Raw genomic sequence first — 7,057 nt, 5'->3', positions numbered from 1 at the left:
CTCTGCACAGAGCTTCAATACTAATGCCGTTTGTTTCTATGGAAACTAGACTCAGAGAGGAATCCATACATATATGGTATGACCCCTAATTATCTCTGGTCAATTTATAGTGAATTTCCAAAGGCGGAACAGGGAATCCAGAAACTGTTCTGGCCCTGTTCCACAAGAACCCGAATATCTCTTACTGTACTGTCCATATGATTGTTTCGTTACTTTCCTATGAAAGTAGATTCTTCAAGGTTTGTTTACATAATTTATTCACTATTTAATTCCATTCCTACTATTTTTAGTGATTTTCCAAATCTATGTCACTGCTGCTGTCAGCATCTACCTTTAAGGTAGGCTTTACCTATTTCATGGTTCAACTAGCCCTTTTTGCATACATAGCACAATTTATGAAAGTGATTAACCATCCCCGTGGCCAATCCTTGTCAAGCATATCCACACTAAATGATTATAACATTATACTTAAACACATATAAGCCATTTTCACATGGCTATCCAAAACTTATACATCACATAAAGTACTCGAAAAACAACAATGGGTCGTCCTATACATGCCATATCAAAATTCAACCAAAAGAGTACCCATAAGAGCCTTTGATAGTGTGGGCGACTTCGACGTCAAGATCCCGAGTCCGATAGCTGGAGAACCAAAAAAATCTATAAAACAGAGGAGCAATGGAACGAAGTAAGCAATTTATGCTTAGTAAGTTTTGAGCAAGAAATTCCAGCATAAACAAAGAATAACACACATTTAGCTAAATGGAATATTTCATAATACGCAATTTACCGATATCAAACTTGCTTCACAACATTCACAACCCTTATGTACATACACAATAGACTAACTTAGCCGAAGGCCGGTAGCTCGTTTATCAACTGAGCGAACATTTATTTGTAAGGGCTCGATTAAATTCAACACATACGTAACATATCCCCATATTGGGATGTTTTTCGAGTATTCGCTGGAATTTTACAGCAAGCTCATTCATTACCAAATCACGTACCTTTGGGATTTAACCGGATATAGCTCCTCGTTCAAATGCCTTCGGGACATAGCCCGGTTTTAGTAACTCACACAATGCCTTCGGGACATAACCCGGATTTAACAACTCGCACGAATGCCTTCGGGACTTAACCCGGATTTAATAACTCGCACGAATGCCTTCGGGACTTAACCCGGATTTAGTATCTCGCACAAAGGCCTTCGGATCTTAGTCCGGATATATTCACTTAGCACAAAGCCTTCGGGACTTAGCCCGGACAGCATTCAATTAATCATGCACATTCATATTTCATTTTCATTTGCGAAACTCAAACACAAGGCACATATCGTCCTTGCACATTCGGCTCAATAGCCACACATAGAGCATGATTTAATCACATTGTAATTTAAGCTCTCTTACTCAAGAACTTACCTCGGGTGTTGTCGAACGATTCCGCTAGCTATTCAACCACTTTTTCCTTCCCTTTATCGGATTTATTTCCCCTTTGCTCTTGAGCTTAGCCTAGCTACATGCATGGCCGAATCTCTTCACCTTTCTTCTTCTTTCCTCCTTAAAATTTTTGGCCAAGGATGAACCAAAGGATGAGAAAATTTTTCTTTGTTTTTCTTTCTAGTTTCGGCAAGCATGAAGATGAGAAAAGGATGAACAAAATTCTCTCCTTTCTCTTCTTTAGCTCACGGCAATGGGGGGGGACAAACAACTACACACACATTTTTTTTTGTATTCTCCATACTCCTTTTTATTATTTTATTTGTTTTATCCCAACATTTTATGACACAAATTAACATATCTTATTTGTGCCATACTCATGCCATAATTTCCATAAAATAAATTGCACACTTGTGCATCATGCCCATCATGGCCGGCCACTACTAGTAGGGGGGAAATTTGACATGCAAGTCCCCCCTTTGTCCACATGCACTAATAGGTCCTCACACATTGACCTATCACATTTTAGAATTTTCTCACATAAGTCCTATTAACTAAATTCACATGAAATCAACCAAATTGAAGCTTGAAATTTTCACACATTCATAATTACATATTCTAGACAATAAGTATCACATTCAAACATTTTGGTGACTCGGTTTAGCGGTCCCGAAACCACTTCCCGACTAGGGTCAACTTTGGGCTGTCACAGTTCTGTTACGAGATGATATGAGTTTGATACGAACTATTACAGGTATATACATGAGATACATGGAAATGATATTACATGATATATTGAAACATGAAATGGATGATACATGTATACGGAAATTGCTTAGTGGTTATGTTCATCCGTGTTTATTGGCTATTATATGTGTTTTACATGGCTAACATGTTATTAGGCATTTGGCCAAATTGAGTTGTGATATGCTATGTTTACTTACCTAGTTCATAACTAAATGGTAAGTTAAATTCTATGTTATACAAACTTACTAAGCTTAAATGCTTACTCTGTGTATATTTTGTGTTTTTAGTGAATCAGAAGCTCGTTCGGGTTGGAAGCTTATTAGAGCTATATCACACTATCCATCGGCTCTTTTGGCACTTTCGTTGGTTTAATTTTGGTTATAATGGTATGTATAGGTTATTTTGGCTAGTGATGGCCTATATGTTTTGTTGTGATCATGGCCACTTATTTGGCTTCTGTTTGGTATATTTTGGTTGTTTATAAGTTGTCTTAATATGGTTGATATATGGTGTGAATAGTGGTTGAATTATGGAAAATGAAATAGTTGTTGAATGTGGACATTAGATATGTCATAAAGTTTGATATGAATTGGTGCTTTGTTGTGAAAGGCATATATGTATATTGATGCTAGTTTAGAATAGTATAATTTGCACCAATTGGGAAGTTTTGGTATGTTTTGGTAGGTAAGGTAATTGGCATGAAATGATGCAAATTGCTTGGAAGGTTGTTAGCTTATTTGGTCCAATTATGTACATAATTATGCATGATATGAATTGTCGTTTGAGGTGCCTAATGATATATTGGTTGTATGTGAATATACCATATGTTTAAGTCTTGATTATACTTGTTTTGGATGCCTTAATATGGATTGTTTAAATGCATAATGTTGGGTGTAGGTTTCTGCTAAATTGGGTGAGAAATATGGCTTGTAAAATGACTAATTTTTGTCCACATGGTTAGACATGCGGGCGTGTAGCTTGGTCGTGTGGCCCTAGTCAGTGAGTTACATAGGCATGGACATGGGCTGGGAGACTGCGGTGTGTCCTTATTTTGAATGCCCACACATTTTGAGACATGGGCAAGTCATCGGCTGTGTGAGTCACACGGCTTGGCCACACGGCCGTGTGACCTCTACAGCTTTGAAATTTTTCAATATTTTTGCAAAAATTCTCTGAGTTTCTGATTTAGTCTCAACTTGTCTCTAATGCATATTTAGGGCCCCGAGGGCTTATATAAGGGACAATATATATGATTTTGATTGGTTCTGATGTGATTGTTAATATGTTATGAAATGTTTAAATTTTTTGTCTGTTTGATTTGTAATTACCGGTAATGGTCGCAACCCTATTCTGGCGATGGATTTGGGTTAGGAGTGTTACAAACGAAATGAGAAGTCTTTGTGATAGAAGCCTCTCATTGCGGACAGAGATGGGAGCTATGTTTCAACTGAAGTAGTGGGAGAAGTTATTTTACACATTGATAATTTTAGGAAGATTATTTTAAAGAACGTGTTTTATGTACCTCAATTTAAGAGGAATTTAATTTCTGTAGCATGTTTATTTTATGACGGTTATACCGAGACATTCAATAAAGGGATTGCTATTCACAGAAATCATTATTTAATCTGTAATAGATTGATGGAAAACAATCTCTACTTTATCAAACTAAATTACTACTTGATGCTTCAAACTAAAATAGTGAATAAAAAGCTTAAGACTTCTCACTCTAATAAGAGGTACCTATGGAACTTAAGACTTGTTCATATTAACCAAGAAAGAATCACTAGACTCATGAAAGATGGTCCCTTAAGTATTCTCAACAATGTGAATCTTGCTTTGAAGGTAAAATGGCTAATAGGTCTTTTAATGCAAAAGATACAAGGGCCAAACAACCTTTAGAACTTGTACACATTGATGTATATGGTCCCAAGAGCATCAATCCCAAGGAAGTTACGATTATTATGTGACTTTTATCAATGACTATTATCGATTTGGATATGTGTATCTAATGCTCCGGAAAGGCAAAACCTATGGAAAATTTTGAGAGTTTCGTATGAAAGTGAAAAAGAAATTAGATTTATCCATACAGAATCTTCAGTCTGACTGAGGTGGGGAATATTTGTCCGATGAGTTCTTAGGATACCTCATAGAGAATAGGATTTTATCCCAATGGAAAGCGACGGGCAGTCCATAGCAGAATGACGTAGCTGAGAGAAAGAAAAGAACCTTTCTTGACATGGTTCATTCAATGTTAAGCTAGTCTTGTGATAACCCTTGAAAAGAGTTATATTTCGAGCCCTTAAGCTTGATTAAATGTCTATACTTAAGTAGATATATTTTCATTTTAGGTTATTTTTAGAATATTGGATAATAACATTAGGATTCTACCTTAAATGTCATTTCATGTTACTTTTACTGTTGGTAAAAGGGATTTGGTTGTTTATGCAGCAGGTGTAGGAAGGATAAAGAGAAGAAGAAAAAGGATGAAGTGAATGAAGGAAATGAAATATTGCCATGGCAAAAGGTTGGATGGCTTTCCAACAAAAATGCCACAACAACTCTAAGAAAATGCTGATACAACACTCAGTCCTCATCACTCTCAGGTAGCTAGATGTGTACCAGATAAATTCACCTGAAAAAGAGGGAGAAAAGTGTGTGTTGAGATAGGGGGACCTACCCTATAAAAGAAGAAAGAAAAAAAAGGAGGATTTTGGAGGAGGATTTGGATAGTAGTTCTCTCTCCAGAAAAACTTGTGAAAAAAGTCCAGAGAAAAGAGAGAGGGTAGTAGCTTAAGAAGAGAGTAGACGCGCAAAGAAAGGGATGAGCAATCAACCTGGGGTCCCACTTTGATTTAGCAGCATCGAAGTGAAAGCTAGAGTGGTGAAAGTTTCCTACAGTTCAACATTCATCCTATAAATTAATTTATGCGATTTCTAAACTATTAATGATGATGTTGAAATTTATTCTAATTTAGGATTTTAAATCCCAACCCATGAGCTAATTTCATTTGGGTTGGAATTATTAGATCTATCTTGATATATTAATGGTCATGTTGATATTTTGAGTAGATCTAGAGTTTTATTTGTTTGGATTATTTTAAATATATGCATGCAAGCTCTAGACGTAAATGAATGCATGGTATATCCTTAAACTTTATTTAATTCTAAAAAGATTAAATAAGTTGGGACTTGATCGAATGATATGAGCAAGTACTCAAGTGAATACTCGTAGCACTTTAGACAGAGAGTCGTAATCTATATAGAGTAAGGAAGAATATTGTTAGGTATTGTTCTTGAGACTTGTAGACATACAACAACTTAGAATGATAGTGCTAATTCTAGCTCTTGAAAGAAGAAAAATGTAGTAGTTATGCTCTAAATAGTAATTTGGTAAAGATTTTTCCATGAAATTATTATGTTATTAAGATATAATCCAAGCAATTCCAACCTTTCCATTCAACATCATCAGTACTCTCAACTTTGTCTCGTACAATTGCCATAACATTTTATTCATTATTTGATTTTTATATTTTATACATTAATACTTCACTTCAAATCATTATTCTGTTTACTTTACCATAAGCCTAATTAGCATAGTTTATCATATTAAATCAATCATATTTTTACCTATTTCGATCCCTGTGGAGAAGATCTCACTTATCACTTTATTACTTGATACAACATGCATACTTGCACATTCATATTACATATTCACATGCGACAAGTTTTTGGTGATGTTGCTGGGGATTGAAAAATTGGTGAATTTTGGTTTGTTATTATTGATTTAATTTTGTTTGTTGGAGCTTATTTAGTTGCTGTTGTTTCTTTTTCAATTTTGTTGCTAGTTTATGAGTAGAGGTATTCCCGAGAACGAAGAGTATTATTTTGATCATGAAATTGACAGAACTTTGAAAAGAAAGAGAAAAGAATTGTGAGAAATGGCAAGGATTGGAAATAATCTAGGCAGAGAAGATCCATTACATCCGAATGGTAGTGACATTGATATTCCTCGTGTGGTAGATGATAGAGACAGAACCATTAGAGAACATGTAGTGCCAATATTGGATGATTTGAATCCAAGGGTTGTTAAGCCACATATTTAAGCTTAGGATTTTGAGTTGAAACCAGTGATGTTTCAAATGCTACAAATAGTAGGACAATTCAGTGGATTACCTATTGAAGATCTACAGTTGCATTTAAGACTCTTTTTGGAGGTCTGTGATTTATTTAGGCAGTAGAGTGTTCCTACAGATGCCCTGAGGCTCAACCTATTTCCTTACTCATTGCGAGATCATGCTAGAGCATGGTTGAATGCTTTGTCGTCAAGAACGGTGGCATCTTAGAATGAACTCTGTTAATGGTTTTTTTTTCAATACAATCCTTCAAACATGAATGCCAAATTGAGGAACGATATTACATCTTTTCGGCAATTTGAAGATGAGACATTGTATGAAGCTTGGAAGCGATTCAAGGAAATGATTAGAAAATGCTCTATGCATGGTTTCCAACATTGGAAACAAATGGAAATGTTTTATAATGGACTAAATGCATATACACGAATGGTAGTTGATGCATCTGCCAATGGAACTTTGCTATTTAAATCATATAATGAGGCATTAAGATTATGGAAAAGATAATAACAATGATTACCAATATCCAAATACAAGAGTGGGTACTGGCAAAAGAGTTGTTGGAGCAATGGAGCTTGATGCGATCACTTCATTAACAGCTCAGGTATCATCCCTAACTAATATGATTAAAATATTGAAGAGACTAGCTGTAGTCCAGGAAATGAAAGAAGTAGAATTAGTATGTATTTATTATGGGGAAGATCATGTTTTTGATGAATGCTTATTGAACCCAACATTAGT

The 7,057-nt window shown here is 35.4% G+C and overlaps 1 non-coding gene across 1 annotated transcript; it reads right to left on the bottom strand.

Annotated features, from left to right (window-relative positions):
• Nucleotides 1–6,583: 6,583 nt before the first annotated feature.
• Nucleotides 6,584–6,690, bottom strand: LOC121205926 (small nucleolar RNA R71). Its single transcript, XR_005900999.1, has one exon. It is a non-coding gene; the product is annotated as a small nucleolar RNA R71 (small nucleolar RNA).
• Between the last annotated feature and the right edge of the window lie 367 nt (nt 6,691–7,057).

Source organism: Gossypium hirsutum, chromosome A08 (assembly GCF_007990345.1).
Source record: "Gossypium hirsutum isolate 1008001.06 chromosome A08, Gossypium_hirsutum_v2.1, whole genome shotgun sequence".
Taxonomy (NCBI): domain Eukaryota; kingdom Viridiplantae; phylum Streptophyta; class Magnoliopsida; order Malvales; family Malvaceae; genus Gossypium; species Gossypium hirsutum.
Note: the sequence above shows the minus strand (reverse complement) of the source record. Positions and strands in the feature narration are given on the sequence as shown.